The 15,865-nt window shown below is 42.2% G+C and overlaps 1 long non-coding RNA gene across 2 annotated transcripts in view; it reads left to right on the top strand.

The window, feature by feature from the left end:
* Nucleotides 1-15,865, top strand: part of LOC131490197 (uncharacterized) — a 71,040-nt gene that overhangs the window by 4,727 nt on the left and 50,448 nt on the right. For both annotated transcript variants that reach the window (XR_009250986.1, XR_009250985.1), the window contains one exon: nucleotides 5,824-5,933. This is a non-coding gene — a long non-coding RNA (uncharacterized LOC131490197). The remainder of the gene's footprint in view (nucleotides 1-5,823; nucleotides 5,934-15,865) is intronic.

The following is a 15,865-nucleotide window of genomic DNA, read 5'->3' as shown; positions in this document are numbered from 1 at the left end:
TGGGTTTGAATTCTACCAAATACCCAGATCATCCCAGAAGATGAAGCTAAGGAAAAAGTAAAAGAGTGTTTATGAAAAGTTTCATAGTGTAAGGGGAGCCTGGGTGGCTCAGTTGGTTAAGCCTTATACTTCAGCTCAGGTCATGGTGTCATGGTTGGGGAGTTGCGGGGTTGGTGAGAGCCCCGCATCTGGCTCTCTGCACTCAAGGCTTTCTGCTGTCAGTGCAGAGCCTGCTTCGGATAGAGTGCAAAGTTAGCAGAAATCAGGTCCTAGTAGAAAGATCATCTGCTAAGTACCAGATGCGTGATACTCACTGAGAATTCAAACGTCAGACACAGATTTTTGCTCTTTAGGAACTGATAGGCTAATAAAGAAGAATGGTATATAGATTGACTATTCTAAACAACATGGTAGCTGTTCTGATGGAGCTAACTACAGGATACTATAAAAGCACAAAGAAGGTGTTGGGGGGAGGGTGGAGAGAGTGGGATTGGAGTTGTTGGGGAAAGCTGAGTGCCATGTAGTCGAAACTGAGGGACCAGTGAAATTTTATATTTGCTGGGATTGAAGGATGGCAGGCCATGAGTGGCTAGGGATGAGGATGAAGAAATAAGAAGTTTCAAAAGATGTGGCAGGCCAGGTAAAAGGCTATGAACTAAAATTTTAGTCAGGGTCTTCTGAAGTAAAGTCTGCCTGAGTAGTAAAGAAACTTCAGGTTTCTGAAGTAAAGTTTGCCTGAGATTCTTAGCATAAACCATTTTACCAAACATTCTGAAGATGCTCAGACAACCCAAAGATAATATACACCTTCCGAGTATGCATTCCTTGATGATCAATAAGCACTGGGTTCTAACTCCCATTCCCCAGTGAATGATCTGCTGCTGAATAAAGTTTGAGCTTTAAGTAAAGATTTTTCAAGAAAATGTCCCCAAACTGAAAGACGAGTATTCACAGATTAAAAGGGCCAGCCCTTTGCATGCACCACACAAGGGATGAAGACCTGTATCATTCTGGAATTTCTTAAAATACAGGACAAATTTGAGATCCTAAAAGCTTCCAGAATCTAAGGAGCTGCAAGCTAAAATTTGAAAAACAAGATGATTATTAGACTTCTCAGTCTAGAAGATAATGAACAATGCCATCAGAATCTTGAGGAAAATTAATTTCCAAATTAAACACAGCTGAATCATATTCAAAGTAGGAATAAGGACATTTTCAGACATGCTAAGTGTTAAAAAAAAAAAAAAAAGTTCCCTCCCATGCATCCCTTCTCAGGAGGCTACTGGGAGTCTGCCCTAAAGAGAGAGTAATCCAAGTAAGACAACACGGATAGGGGATTCAACATAGTAGGTAATGAGGGAAATTCTTGAGAGGGTGATAAAGGAGATCCCAGGAGACAGATTTGGAGTTAAGAAGTAGAGGGATGGAGTGCTCAAGGCACATGCCTCAATGGGGGAATAATAGTGCAGATAGAGTACTGGGTATGTTTGTTATATTCCAATGCTGAGAGATTGATACTTCAAGTTGAAAGTTAGTGATTCTGGCAGGATAAGTGATTAATAGATAGAAGACGAAGCAAAGGGCAGAAGCAGCACCCATTTATCATTAAGTTCAGGCAAACAGAATGGTGTGCAAGAAATTTAGGGTACATGAGAAGGCTTAGCTATGGATAATGCTTACATAGTCATTATAATATGAACACTGAAATTTGATCTAACCAAGTATATTGGGAGGTTTGGGGGAAAGGGAGGAATGATAATTCTGTGTATGAGGGAAGTGTGGCTGCATAAGAGAGCTAAATCCTTACATTTCATAATATGAACTTAATAATATGTAAAAGTGAAATATGAAAAGAAATAGCTGTCTTAAATTATTTAGAACATGTAAGTAAATCCCCATAGAAACAGCTATAAGAGTAGAAAGGGGATGTAGTCCTGCAGAGCAGGACTTAGTGGTGGAGGGCGGAGGGGACTGCTCTGGTCCATTCTAGGTCTTCTAGACCAATTTGAATTTTTAATTACATATACTATAACATCAATTATAGAGAATAAACTATAATTGCACCTCCTGTTCCCTTTAAGCCTTTTTTATTGAGTTTATTTATTTATTTTTGAGAGCGAGAGAGCAAGTGAGCAGGGGAGGGGCAGAGAGAAAGGGACAGAGAGAATCCCAAGCAGGCTCCACGCTGTCATCACAGAGCCTGATGGCAGGTCTCTAACAAATGAACTGTGAGATCAGGACCTGAACCAAAACCAAGAGTCAGACACTTAACCAGATGCTTAACCGATTGAGCCATCTAGGTGCCCCAAAAGGTTATTTATTTTTGGGAGAGAGAATGAGCAGGGGAGGGGCAGAGAGAGAGGGGGACAGAGGATCCAAACAGGCTCTGAGCTGACAGTGGAGAGCCTGATGTGGGGCTCGAACTCACAAACCATGAGATCTTAAGCTGAGCCAAAGTCAGACACTTAACCGACTGAACCACCCAGGTACCCTCCCTTCAACCCTTGTATAAAGAAGCTTCCACCCTTATCCATTCACTGTCTTCCCTACTGCCATATATGATTAACTTACTTTCATCCTTCTCAGCATTTCACATTATTTACAACAGTACTTCTTCCCCTTTGAATTTTGTCCTTCATTACTCCTCTGTCCTTCTAAACACAGTGGTTCTTCTTGTTCTGCAGTCCCACATACAATTAGTGTTCTTGTTCTGTCTTTGGTTCCTGCACTTTTCATGTTATAGGCTCTCTTTGGGCCAGCTCATGTACTTCCACCTATAAGCCTTTAATTACCAACCCTGAACTAACGAGTACCAATTTATATCTTGAGACCGATCCTCTTCTTGAGCCTCTTCCCCATAGAGGTGACTTTATGAAACATGACTACTTGTTTGTTTCACAGGCACCTTAAACTAAATGTGAGTTCTTCTTCACTTCCTCTACACTCGCCTCTTTTTCCTCCTTTTCTCCTGGACTAGTACCATGATCCCCCCAGTAGAAATCTGGGATCTTCCAAGATGTGTCTCTTTCACTCATGTACATATCAGACAGGATCTGTGTCCCATTCATCCTTGTGTTCTCTGTGTCATTTGTTCCCTTTAACATAATTAGGACATTGATCTCTAGTTAATGTATGCTCCATAAATATGTGGATAAAAAGAGGATCAAACTGATAAAAGGGGCAGTTTCTGAAAATTAACAAAGACTGTTCAGATAGATTTAAAGGCTTAGTAGTTACCAGGAGGACAGATAATCTGCAAGAAGGAGAGCCCATTGGATCAGAGAGCTGCTGCAGGTAGATACATTGCAATAAAAGCATAATGGCTCATGACATTTTAATATGAAGAGATAGAGATAATAAATTTCATACAGTACTGAAAATCCATATCTGGTGCAACAGTAAAGCCTAATAAGAAGAGAGATCTGTGGTACAATTTCAGAGTCTGCTATATAACCTTGGGTGTTTAGCACACTGCCCATATAGAATCTTGATTCTCACCTTTCTTCCAGGGCATAGAGCTTCAAATATTCATTTGTGAGTTGGTTCTCCCCAGACTGGAACTAAACATTTGGTGATAACCTGATTTGGTGCTGCATTAGTCTCCCAGGGCTGCCATAACAAATTACCATAAACTTGGTGGCTTCAAATAATAATTTATTATTATCTCATGGTTCTGGAGATTAGAAGTCTGAAATCAAGGTGTTGGCAGGTCCATGCTCCCTCGGAAAGCTCTACAGAAGATTTCTTCTTTACTTCTTTCCAACTTCTCATGGGTGCCAGCAATACTGCATCGTTTCAATCTCTGCCTCTGTCATCACATGGACTTCTCTAAGTGTGGCTCCATGTCTCATCTCCTTTTAAAAAGCCACCAATCATTGGATTTAGGGCCCACCCTCATCCAGTCTGACCTCATCTTAACTAATTGCATCTGCCCCCAAAATGTACTTTTCTAAAGAAGGTCACATTCTGAGTTTCCAGGTGGACATGAATTTTGGGAGGACACTATTCACCCCATTACATGCCTTTGATAGCTAGCAGTTTATTGAAATTCATCCTTTGCTGTCTGTAAACATGAAATGGACCTTTTAAATATTTTTCCTTTGCCAACAAGCATAATGTTATGAATTGTCAGTGGGAGGCTCTGGAGAGACTTTGCAGGGGAAAGGGGCTCCCTTCCTGGTTCTGGTGTGCTGACTCTACAGACTCAGCATGTAGCTCTCCTGGATCCAGCAGGAGATTGCCCTGGCAGCAATTTTCTCCTGCACCCTCATGGGCAGTTTCATAGCAGAGTACCTCTAGTGAGATAACCTCCCAGTAAATGACTTTTGCTTGCACTCTGGAGAAAAGACTTCCAGCAAGTTCCATTACCCTGGAACAATAGAGACATATCTGCTGTGTGGTGAGCCATGGCCAGTATAGAGGAGACTTCTAATAATCAGGCTGATACTCCATGGATATAAATCAGTCTTTTAACCTAGTAATCCTGTGCTTGCTCGTTGAGCCGTAAAGTGGCCACAATGGCAGGGATGGAAGCTATGCATGGGGTTCAAAAATGTGGACTTCCCCTACCCAGTGCTGACCTGTCTAACATTACTGCTGAGTACTTAATCTGTCAACCGAAGAGACCAACAGGAGGCCCCTCATATGGCACCACTTCCCGTGGGGACCAACCAGCCACCTGGTGGCAGACTGATTACACTGGGCCTCTTTTTTCATAGAGGAGGCAGAGAGACATCCTCACTGAATATACATGTTTTCTGAATATGGATTTGCCTTCCCTTAACATAATCCTTCAGCCAGGCGTACCATCTGTGTACTTGCGGAAGTATTTATGGAATGCTTTATCCATCGTCTTGGTATTCTGCACAGCATTGCCTCTTATCTAGGAGCTCATTCCACAGCAAAGGAAATACGGCATGGGGCTTATGCTTATGGGATCATCTGGTTTTACTCACATATTCCATCACCTAGGAGCAGATGGCCTAATTTAAAGTTGGAATGGCTCATTGAAGCCTCAGCAGTGGTGCCAATTGGGAGACAATACCCCAAAACAATGTGATTCAGTATACAGTAGATGCTTTGAATCAGCAACTGTTATATAGTGTTTTCTCAGTATACAGTAGATGCTTTGAATCAGCAACTGTTATATAGTGTTTTCTCAGTATACAGTAGATGCTTTGAATCAGCAACTGTTATATAGTGTTTTCTCTCTCATAGCCAGAACATATGGATCTGGGCATCAAGGGGTAGAAGTGGGAGTGGCTGCTCTCACTCTTAAACTCAATAATCCATTTGCAGAATTATTCTTCCTGCCCCAGAAACCTTGAGCAATGCCGTTATGGAAGTCAGTCTCCAAGGGAGGAATGCTTCCACTAGCAGACACAATGGTTCAATTGAATTGGAAAGTGAGAATGCCTCCTGGACATTTTAGACTTCTTAGGCCATTGAACCAACTGGAAAAAAAAAAAGTCACTCTAGGTGAGGTGCATAAACTTGAGTTGCTGTACAATGCAGATAAGAAGGACTATGAAGCCAAAAGAGTTGCCTGGAGGTGCCTACGAGTGAAGGTTTGGATCACTCCAGCTGAATTTCTGGCTGAGGATGGGGGAAATGTGGACTGGGTAGCAGAAGAAGGAAGATGGAGATATCATTGACAGCCTCACAGCAAATCACGGAAACTGTGACAGTAATAGCTTTGTATATTTCCTGTTTGTTTATTATATACGTTGTTTATTTTATGTGCCAACCATTTTCTTCTATTTCCTTCCCATTGCTATTTTATGTATGTATAGGGGAAAGCTAACTTCACAATTTATTCATTAGGTAACAGAATTTGAGGAGTGGGATGCTGCCAGAATTTGAGGAGTAATTAAGATTATCAGTGATGGATACATTGACTGTTGGGACTGTGCTCTCCATATTTTGAGGAAAAGGTAAGAACTTTACCTTTACAACTACTAGATAGTTGTATTTTGTCACAAGAAAAATTGGAATTGTGTTATTGATGTACAAAAGTTCAAAAATGTATGGAAGGGTGCACATGGAAGCTGAATAGCGAGAGGGCTAGCCTCATTTGTATCACTGCTTTTGCTTGAGCTGTTCTTTCAAATTTGAGACATGACTTCTTTTCACCATGAAGTTTCTTCCAATTACCTTACCCTATAGTGATTTTCCCCTCTCATGTCCCTGAAGAACTTGACTACATCACACATTTAGCACCTAATTATACTCTGAATGTAATTTTCAACTAATTATTTGATGTATTATACTGCCTTTCCACCAGTTCCAGCCCTCTAGATCCTGAGCTCTTTTAGGACTGTGTCTGTCTCTCTTTTTTTTTTTTTTCATTATCCATCAAAAACACACGTATGAATATGCACTCAATGATTACCTCTTAATTAAATAGCTGTCCTTCCTCACTTGCTGCACTGGTTAATGTGCTTCTTGCTCCAAATTCAGTTTCAGTTAATATTGTGTTTCCCAACCTCATTTGACTGAAGAGTACTTTTTAAGTTTATTTGTTTTTGAGAGAGACAGAGACGGTGTGAGCAGGGAAGAGACAGAGAGAGAGGGAGAGAGAATCCCAAGCAGGCTTCATGCTGTCAGCACAGAGCCTAATGTGGGGCTCGAACTCATGAAACCATGAGACCATGACCTGAGCCGAAACCAAGAGTCAGAAGCTTAACTGACTAAGCCACCTAGGTGCCCCAACTAGAGGGTACTTTTGACATTAATATGCAATTTCTCAAAACCACTTGGGAATTAAACAAGATTTCATCCTGGGTGGCCCAGTCCGTTGAGTGTCTGACTTTGGCTGAGGTCATGATCTCATGGTTTGTGAATTTGAGCCCCACTTCAGATCTTCTGTTGCCCCTCTCTGCCCCTCCCCCACTTGCACTTTCTCAAAAATAAATACGCATTAAAAAAATAAATAAATAAATAAATACGCATTAAAATTTTTTCATCAGTTTTTGTTTGACATGTAGCAATGACTTATGTAAAATATTTTATCATTACATATTTTATCATTACATTCTTTAAAAGATATACTCTATAACATTTGTAATTTGACTTTTTCCCATTACTTATAAATAATTATGTAAAAAGAATTAAAATGACATACTATAGTTCTTCAAAAAATTAAAAATATTGTATGATCCAGTAATTCCACTTCCATGTATAATCTTAGAAGAATTGAAAACAGAGTCCTAAAGAGATATTTGTACACCCATGGTCATAGAAGCATTATTTACAATAACTGGAAGGTGAAAGCCAAACAAGTGTTTACTGAGAGATGAAGGGATAAACAAAGTGGCGTTTGACATGCAATGGAATATCATTCTGACACATGCTGTGACATGAATGAATCTTGAGGCTATTATGCTAAGTGAAATAGGTCAGTCACAAAAAGACAAACACTATGTAATTCCACGTATATGATTGGAATCAATAGAGTAGTGAAATTCATAGAGATAGAAAATAGAATGGAGGTTGCCAGGGGAGGGGGAATAGGGAGCTGTTGTTTAATGGGTACAGTTTCAGTTTTGCAAGATGGAAAGAATTCTGGAGATTGTTTGCACAACAACATGAGTATCAACTGTACACTGAATAGTTAAGATGGCAAATTTTATGTTATGCATATATTACCATAATTTTTAAAAATCAACAGTGTATAAAATGAAATTTTTAGAGAATATTATTTAGAAACCAGTAAAAGAATACTGACAGAAATTAAAGATAACCTAAATAAATGGAGTGATATCCTGTGTTCATGGGTTAGAAGACCTGATATTGTGAAATGACAATTTTTTCTAAAATTATCTGTAGATTCATTGCAACCCCAGTAAAAATTGCAGCACTTTTTCTGGAAATTAAAAAACTGATACTAAGGTTTGTATGGAAATGCAAAGAGTTAAGAGGAGCCAAAACACTCTTAAAGGAGAAGAATGAGGTGGTAGGGTTTGCCCTGTTGGCTCCCAAGTTGATTAACAGTGTGCAGTAACTAAAACAGTGTAGTATTAATGTAGGGATAGTAAACATATCAGTGGAAGAGATTAAAGGTTCCAGGAATAGATTCCCACATACATGGTTATTTGATGGTTGACATGAACAGTGCTGCGGAATAGTGGGTGAAAGATGGTCTTTTATAAATGCTGTTGACTCAATAAAGTATCTATATAGAAAAAGTAGATAAAAATTTAATCCTTACCTTACACCATATACAAAAATAATTTCCAAGTCAATCGTAGACCTAATTGTGAAAAGCAAAACAATAAAGATTTTGGGATGCAATATAGGAAAGCATCTTCAAGGTATTAGAATAGGGAGTGATTTTAAAAACAGGACACTAAAAGCACTAGTCCCAAAGGGAAAAATTATAAACTGGACTTATAAAAATTCTGAACTTCTATTCATCAAAAGACCAAAAAGGCAAGACCAAAAAGGATGATTATTGCTGTACAAAAAATGAGAGGGTAAATAATCTCATTTGAGCGGTAACACTGAAGATAGCTCCAATAATTTTTTTTCCTTCCTTCCTTCTTTCCTTTCTTTTTAAGGAAGCTCTGTGCCTAACATAGGGCTTGTAGTCATGATTGTGAGAGCACAAGTCACATGCTCCATCAACTGAGCCAACCAGGTGCGCTGCTCTAATGATTTTTAAAAGTAGTATTGTTGGAGGTTCCAGATTAAAAAAAAAAAAAAATTGAAAGGACCTTACTACAGTGTCAGTAGAGAGTTTGAGCATTAGTTTTGATAAGTACTTAGAAAACTAGCAAATAGAAAATGAAGCAGCATTATGATTTTGCAGGAGCAAAAATGCACAAGGATGTTACCAGAAAGAACATATAATTATACAATACTTCCTGGTTCATCTTCAAACAGTATTTATGAAATCAAAATCATAATACGGTAAAGATGATTCATTAATATTGTATTATAACTCTATTTAGATATAATGTAGTTATGTTTAAATATAGAGTAATAGTACGTTAAAGTTAAACATAGAATAACATATTTATATTTAAATATATTTTTATTCATTAGCTCTGTATTGTAACTATTTAGAAAAGGAGGAGGTGATAAGGGAAAGATGTAAATCTGTCTTCCCAAGTGGTGATATAGTGTTCTTTGCTCTCTTCTCCACAAGAGGGCACAAGGTGAATAAGATTTTCAACTCCATTGTTTCCTGGGTGGCTTTTGGCTATTACCAGCCAAGCACCATGTACTTCCGTTTTGGTATTGTGTTCATACTGCTATTGTTAATATCTAAACAACCATCTTTGAGTCCTGGGCGCTGTTAAAGGGATGTCCAGACAAATAAGGCGTGATTCAAAGCATTCACAATCTGATGGGGTCACAGAGGGGAAAAGAACAGTACATTTGGAGGGCATGCTAAGGGCCCAAGGAGTCCCACAGACCATGAGTTGGGGGTGCTTCTCTGAAGAGGTTGGAATGGTGGGGTGGGGTTGGGGCAATGTCAGTGATGCATTTGGATGAGGCAGTGGGGATGGGATAGCCTGCACATGGAGAGATCACCTGGGAGCGCTGAGGGCCATGGGAATGCAGGAAATAGTACACTAGAAGACTTGGGGGGTGGGGCTGAAAGGTTTCACCACCAAGACTCTGCCTGCAAACTCTGGGCAGAGTCAGGTCTGTTCTCCCTTCTGTGCCCCTTGCAGCCTGCTGTGTTCCCTCAAGGCCCCATGACTTCCACACACATACCCTGCCCTGCCAACCCCCATGGCTGTCTTTGGGTGTACGTCACCCTCTCACAGAGGCCATTTCCTTGTCCAGGGCCCTTTTCTCTTAGAGACTGGAGCTTTCCTTCAGGCCTCTCCTGCTCATCTGAAGGTTTGCTCTCATATATCAAACCTAGGCTAACTTATGCAGGACCTCTAAGCTCTTGTGACCTCTGACATGGTTGTTGTTCTTCTTAGCCTGTTTCCTTCCTTGAGACTCCCTGGTCTCTTACTCTCTCCTCTCCCACCACCGGCATTGTCCTCCTTCTTTCCCCATGGTATGACATCTGTCACCTGGTTAGCTCACCCCTCTCAAGGCCTGGAAACAGGCTGACTCTCAGGATCCATGGGGTTCTCTTGAATATGGCTGACACTGTTTCCACATCTCCATTTTTCCTTTTGTGGCCTCTGCACGCCCTACTTTTGGGATCTCAATTGAATTCAAGCAATGGCTCTGCTCCTGAACTCTGGACTTGAGAAGTAGAAAAGGCATGTAACTACCCTTTCAGGTGTTCCTAGGAGAGGATTTTTAACTGAGCTTGTCTTCTGTGCAGTATAATGGTGTCATGGAAATCACACCAAACTAGGGATCATAATGCACAGGCTGTCCTCCTGGTGCTGTCCTTCCTGGCCAGGGCACCTGGGGCAAGTGAATTTACCTCTTGGAATCTCAGTTTCCTAGCCTGTAAAATGAAGGCAATGGTGAGGCAACGGTAATTACCTCATAGGAATGTCCTGAGAAATAAATGAGGTAATAAATGAAGTAGTATTTCCTAAGTGTCTACCCTAAAAAATGTAGCTGTTATTATTACTACTATTATTTCTTCCTCTGTGAAAGTCAAGGGAAGACTGAATGATCTCCAAGAGGCTTCTTCTAAGTTGGTCAAATATGACTTGCCATATGTGCTGATCATGTTTTATAACTCAGTCCTTATAGCTTTTCTGATCTCCTTTCCTTCTCTGGAAGCTCCCACCTCATCCCAGTCCTTAGAACACCTCTGTAAACATCTCTTTGTGCTAAATTTCTCTCTGTTTGAAAGAGTGAGTTGTTTCAGTGCTAAGTGCAGTGGCTTCACCATCTGGGGAGTCAGCCCCAGGCACCTGGGGCACACAGACCAAACCGGAGGACTCACTACCATTTCTGCTCACATTTGAGTTTCTAGGTATGAAAATGGGCCAAAAGATGCCATATTGGTTGCCGTGACAAACCACCTGTTGTATACAAATGTTTTTATTTCTATCCTGGAGCAAAGTCTCCTACAGCCTGCAACGGGGGCAGCTTTTCTGGGCCTGAGGAAGGGCTGAACCTTCCGTGATGTGTTAAACTGATCCGGTTGCCCAGTCCTCTTTAGGACATGTCTGGTTTTTGGCTTTTGCTGACTTCCTGCTGCAGAAGAACAGCAGCCGTGAGCAACAATAGCAGCCACAAGCAAACTGGTTGTTCACTGCACGTGCAGTCTAGCATGGCAGGATTTGAAAGTGGAGCTAGAGTTGGCCCAGTTCAGCCTGAACGATGGGTGCTGCTTTCCCAAGTGACGGTCAAGACTACTTACAAAGGAGGTTTCCAGAAACTGGTTCTGTGATGCCAGCTAACCTCTTTTTTTTTTTTTTCAGTATATTAAATTTATTGTCAAATTGGTTTCCATACAACACCCAGTGCTCATCACCAGCTAACCTCTTATCTCTGGCCTAGAAAAGAGGTTTAAGAGCTGCTGGTGGTGCTGGCCTCAGCCTATGCTGTGGAAGAAGGAATCAGGGGGGCTGCATGGGAGGGACCTGTGCTCCCACAGTTTGTAGGAGCACAGGGAATATGGATTTTCCAAGGATCAGGCTTGGGTCACTCAAGTGAGAAAGCTGGCATGGGATTATTTGATATCCCAACCAAGAAGGCTGCCTGACGAGCAGGACCCCACAGCAGAGTAAGGTCGGAGACTCCATCAGACACATAAAGGTTGAGGAACGGGTCTTGAGTGACTGGCCGGGAAAAGATCCCCAGACAGTGTGGAATCTCTAAAAACCCCACAAAATTACCTCAGGGAGGAAAGCGCTTGTTTCATGGGGACAGCTGACGACAGATCATCAATGGAATTCCAAGTCGTGTGAGAGCTTTCCTGCCCTACTTTCGCCTCCACCCTGGGTGGGGTCAAAAACCAAGGTAAAGGGTGGAATGAAAGTCATGAAAGAGGTTGGAGAGAAAAGAAGAATCTATCAGGATTTTCCCCTGCAGGTGACCTGGCAGAGGAGGTAAAACCCAGCCCAAACATGAAGTTTAAAGTTTATTATTATTATTATTATTATTATTATTATTATTATTATTACCACCACACTTTAATGATTCTGCAGTGACTAGAGAGCCTTTTGTTACTCTTAGGAGTTTCCCAAGTGTCTCTCCACAGGGCACGGAAGAACCAACCCCACCGTAGGGGAAGAGAGTGATACTCTCTGACCCCCATCTCCATGAAGCCTGTTTGCTCCACAGAAAGGCCAGGCTGGCATTGGATGCCAGAGTTAGGAGTCCATGGAGTGGCCATAAGGAGTGGCAGCAGCTCTGGGCTTTATTCTCTTGTCGGATCCTGCCCCCAAGAGTGTTCCTGTCCTACTCCTAGGAGCAGAGGGCTTTCACTTCTCCCAGAAGCAGTGGATCTCACTCAGAAAAGCTTCAAATGGGATGGGGGAGTAAAGGAGAAGGGGGAAGATGTGAAATAGGCTGTTCAGAGGAAGGGGATGTGAACTTGTCTAAGGAGTATGGTGAGCTTGGCTGGCAGGACTGGTGCTCATTTGAGATCTGTGGAAGAACTTTCCCGGCTGTGACACCACTGTCTCTGTTACCTGCTCCTCAGGTCTGATGGCTGAATGGTTCTGGTTAACCGGCACTGGGGTAGAGAAAAGCTGCAAGGTGATGAAGGATAGCGGAAGGCAAGTGGTGATGTGCTAGACCACAGATTGTCCAAGCCAGATGAGGAAGAAAATGAAACATTGGCCCTGCACTCCATGTCCTGTGGGTCCAAGTATTGGAGCTGGGATTTTGCAGAGTGGGAACCACAGGAGATGATGGCTTTTGAAGGTGGTACATTCACTTGTGAAAATAAGATCTGGGGTTAAGCTGTGGACATTGGTAGTGAGCTGTTCTGGAGGGAGTGGATGGTTGTGGAGATAATGAAGGACTGAGAAGCCAGAGTTTGGTGTTTCATCCATGGTATGGAAGGACAGCAGAAGGGTGGAGAGGACTGGGTCAGTCAGTCAGGGGCTAAAGTCACTGCATAATAAGGAGATGAGTAGAAATCAGCCACAAGGAGAGTCATATGTGATAGAGTCTTCAGGGCATGAACATTTAGGGAGCTCCACTGCAAGGGAGGGGAAATAGATTGGAAACAGATCTGGATGGTTGGAGTGACTGGAAGTCTGCAGTTTTATCCAGCTAATAAGCTCTAGTCCTTTTACCACACACACACACACACACACACACACACACACACACACACACACAGGCTCAGCTGAGCTGACCGGGGTCTGGAGCAGACTGGTCTAGAACAAACTGACCTTACCCCCTACCCCCATCACTGATGCCCTCCAAGGGGTCTTAAGACAGGATGTGCTGCAGAGGGAGTGAGGCAGGTATGGCCTGGCATGGTTTCCCTCAACCCTTCTGCCCTCCATCCTTCATTTGAGGTAGACAATTATTTGCCTGGTGCAGGGGCTGGCAAAGTGCCACATCAGTGCTCTCCAAGTGGCTCTTCATAGCTGATGGGTGGCTGAGGCTGGCAATTAGACATAATCATGTTTGATAGGTCCTGGTGTTTGAACCAGCAGCCATAGAAGGATAATGTCCTCCATCATTTCTCTGTATGACATACGCGTGTATAAAGCAAGCTGGAACAAATGCATCTGAATGGCTCATTCCCCCCAGGGAGGGGAGTTTCAACACATAAATCATACTTCTCTTAGAACTTTGAGACAATGAAGCCTTATTCAGTGCTCTAGCTTGATATACTGCTCTGTGCTTGCCTGAAATATCAGATGTTATAATTTGTTTGTGGGAATGCATTGCCTTGCATATTTTACATTTCCCCTATTCTGGATCCACAGTGATACTGACTTGTCGGTGTTTAGGTGCCACACCTGGAAGCAGCAGCCATGTCATTAACATCCCCATTCTCTTCCAACTAACCTAATTCTCTTCCCTAGCAATCTGCTCAGGGTCTAGTCCAAGGCCTGGCACACACCCCCGGTCTACAGAGTCTTCATTCTTCACTCCCATCCCTCCATCAAGGTTGAGGTCCTCAAAGCCACAGGAGCCCATGAGTTCTACTGGAAGAAGAGAAGGGGCTGGAACAAAGCCTACAGGACCATCACCAAAACCGAGAAGGAACACAAAGAGGGGCAGAAAGCGAGTGGAGGGGTGAAAGAGAAGCGGGGGAAGAGAAGGGTATGGGTCTGCAGTGTCAGACACTGCCCATGTAAGCAGGACAAGACCTAAAGGGCAATTGCAGGAGCTGGTGAGAGATGCTCAGGGAGGCTTGGGGTGGGGTAGAGAAGCCAGATCACAATCAGGCTAGGTGTGAAGAAACAGAAGAGGCAAGTGCAGACAGTTCTTTCAACAACTCTGGCTGAGAAAGCGTGGGGAGAAACGGGGCAATAAGTGCAGGGAAGGTGTCTTTATGATGGGTGAGGTTTGAGCAGTGATGAAAAGCCTGCTTTGTGTTTAAATGCTCCTTGGTTGTAGCATGTTAAGGCCAAGATGGTAACGAGTCAGTCATTGGGAGGGACACTGACGGAGTTCCACCTCTGATAAGACTGTTATCACACCTGATGACATGTATATCATAGGGCCAGTGGTTCTTAGCGAAAGTCCCACTCTAGGATCGTCTGGACTGGCAAGTGTCCAGTATCTGATTATTTGCAAGCACTACAGGTGGATGGCAAAAAAAAAAAAAAAAAAAAAAAGTATAAATAAATAACAAGGAAAGAGGAGAAAATAACTCAGAAAAATCTTCATGTAACTGAAAATTACTTCTTTTTAAAATTTTTTTAAAAGTTTATTCATCTTGTGAGAGAGAAAGCACAGGAGGAGCAGGGAGAGAGAAAGACAGAGAATCCCAAGCAGCGTGGAGCCCGATGCGGAGCTCAAACCCATGAACAATGAGATAGTGACCTGAGTAGAAATCAAGAGTCCGATGCTCAACCAACTGAGCCCCTCTTTTGTTTTAATTTTAAAAGGTTTGATTTTTAATTTTTTACAATATATTATAAATATCTATCCTTATAAATAGCAAGTGCTCAATAAAATTATTTTAAAAGGCTGCTTTATGTATTCTGTACTATAAATATATCATAGGGGCGCCTGGGTGGCGCAGTCGCAGTCGGTTAAGCGTCCGACTTCAGCCAGGTCACGATCTCGCGGTCCGTGAGTTCGAGCCCCGCGTCGGGCTCTGGGCTGATGGCTCGGAGCCTGGAGCCTGTTTCCGATTCTGTGTCTCCCTCTCTCTCTGCCCCTCCCCCGTTCATGCTCTGTCTCTCTCTGTCCCAAAAATAAATAAAAAACGTTGAAAAAAAAATTAAAAAAATATATATATCATAATTTATTTAACAAACCTCTATTATCATACATTTAGTTTGTGTTTTATTTTGTTATCAATATATATCTCTACATCTATTCCCATATCTGTTTTTAAACTTTTTTTAATGAAAAATTACTGGCAAACACAAAAGTAGAGAGTAGGGTGGCAAGTTACCACTTATCCATCATCCAGTTTCAATAATTATCAAAATATTGACTTTTTTTTTTAAATTTTTTTTTTTCAACATTTTTTATTTATTTTTGGGACAGAGAGAGACAGAGCATGAACGGGGGAGGGGCAGAGAGAGAGGGAGACACAGAATCGGAAACAGGCTCCAGGCTCCGAGCCATCAGCCCAGAGCCCGACGCGGGGCTCGAACTCACGGACCGCGAGATCGTGACCTGGCTGAAGTCGGACGCTTAACCGACTGCGCCACCCAGGCGCCCCTCAAAATATTGACTTTTTAAAAAATGTTTATTTCTTTTTGAGAGAGAGAGAGAGAGAGCAAGCAGGGGAGGAGCAGACAGAGGAGTACAGAGGACCTATAGTGGGCCCTGCACTGTCTAC

Source organism: Neofelis nebulosa, chromosome 11 (assembly GCF_028018385.1).
Source record: "Neofelis nebulosa isolate mNeoNeb1 chromosome 11, mNeoNeb1.pri, whole genome shotgun sequence".
Taxonomy (NCBI): domain Eukaryota; kingdom Metazoa; phylum Chordata; class Mammalia; order Carnivora; family Felidae; genus Neofelis; species Neofelis nebulosa.
This window is presented reverse-complemented; position numbering and strand designations above follow the sequence as displayed.